The sequence below is a fragment of the Myotis davidii genome, unplaced genomic scaffold (genome assembly GCF_000327345.1).
Source record: "Myotis davidii unplaced genomic scaffold, ASM32734v1 scaffold513, whole genome shotgun sequence".
NCBI classification, from domain to species: Eukaryota; Metazoa; Chordata; class Mammalia; order Chiroptera; family Vespertilionidae; genus Myotis; species Myotis davidii.
This window is the reverse complement of record NW_006284436.1, coordinates 1,668,206-1,669,558: the sequence shown is the minus strand read 5'-3', so window position 1 is coordinate 1,669,558 and position 1,353 is coordinate 1,668,206. Positions and strand designations below refer to the sequence as shown.

Sequence of the window (1,353 nt, the reverse complement as noted above, 5' to 3'; positions counted from 1 at the left end):
CAGTGCAACTGAAAATTCGTGGCCCATGCACAGAAGTCAGCATTTTGTGGAAGAGCCACACTCAAGGGGCCAACGAGCAGCATGTGGCTCGCGAGCCGCGGTTTGCTGAGCCATAGTTTGCCAACCACTGTCCTAGACAATCACCAAACCTGGGGACCACCAGGTCTGAGAACCCCCAACACCAGCACCTGACATATTCTAGAATCTAGATGCTGGTGATGCCAGACACGACACATACAACTGCGGCTTGTGTCCCTCAAATCCTGAAGGAGGATATAAATGCATAGGTGGACAGACAGAGATAAGTAGACAGATAGAAAGGAAGAGAGACAGACCAAATAAAGTCACTTCCTAGCATAATAAGAGCCATCAAGAAAATAACGAATAAAGCAGGCTAATGAGCAGGAGAGGCTTTGGGAGCAGGTGTGGGAGAGGCTAGGGCCTGAGGAGGTCAATCTAAGGTGGTGATGCAAACGAAGAGCAGCAGCCCAGAGCTCGCCTGGCAGAAGGGTGAGCAGCACAAGGGCCCCACGGCAGGAACGCACAGCACGTTCTAGGCACAAAGAGAAGGGCAGGACAGAGCGAGGGGAGCCAGTGCACAGGGAGCAGTGGGTTCAAAGGGAGCCTGACAGGCTGCACGGCTTCAAGGCTCACAGCCAAAACGGTGTCCTGAGGGAGAGGGGAGCCCCGGGAAGTTTTAAGCAAGAGAGCAATCACAGGTCCGCTCTAGCTGCTCTAGAGAAGCCAACAAGAAGCCAACAAGAAGATGCCTCAGGAGGCCGTCAGGGGCCTGCAGGCCGCTGAGGTCAGGGGAGCTGGGAGCTGCTAGCGTTGGCACGTCACTCCACCTCCCGGCTTTCGGTTTCCTTACTCCTCAAATGACAGGTCTGAACCAGAAAAGCCTGCTCAACCGTGCCGGCTCCAACAGTCCAGGCCTCGCCTGGTCCCTCTGCGTGGACCCCGGGTGATCAGAGCTCGGGGGCCGGAGAACCAGAACCTGGAGTCCCGCACTCAGGCACGTCGTGGTGTGTGTTCTTACAAACTGAAGGCAGCACCCCTGCCGGCAAAGAGACACGGGACACGGCTCCCGGCTCCCAGCTCCCGGCTCCCGGTACTGTGGTGATCGGGACAGAACCTGCCATATCTCCGAGCTACCCTGGGCAGGGTCAGCCTCCATGAACACGATTCGCATGAAACGCCCAGGAAGGGTTCACGAGCGACCAGCACCACCCGAGGCAGGAACAGGAGCGTGTCCCTGGGACACTAAGCATTAGCTCTGGGACTGCAGACTCCCACAGAGGAGGGGAACCTCAGGAAGCAGCTCATGCGGGGCTTTTAGTCTTTTTCCTTTTT

At 56.8% G+C, this 1,353-nt stretch overlaps 1 protein-coding gene across 1 annotated transcript in view; it reads right to left on the bottom strand.

The window, feature by feature from the left end:
- DLG5 (discs large homolog 5) overlaps window positions 1-1,353 on the bottom strand; it is a 62,374-nt gene that overhangs the window by 39,507 nt on the left and 21,514 nt on the right. The window lies entirely within an intron of this gene.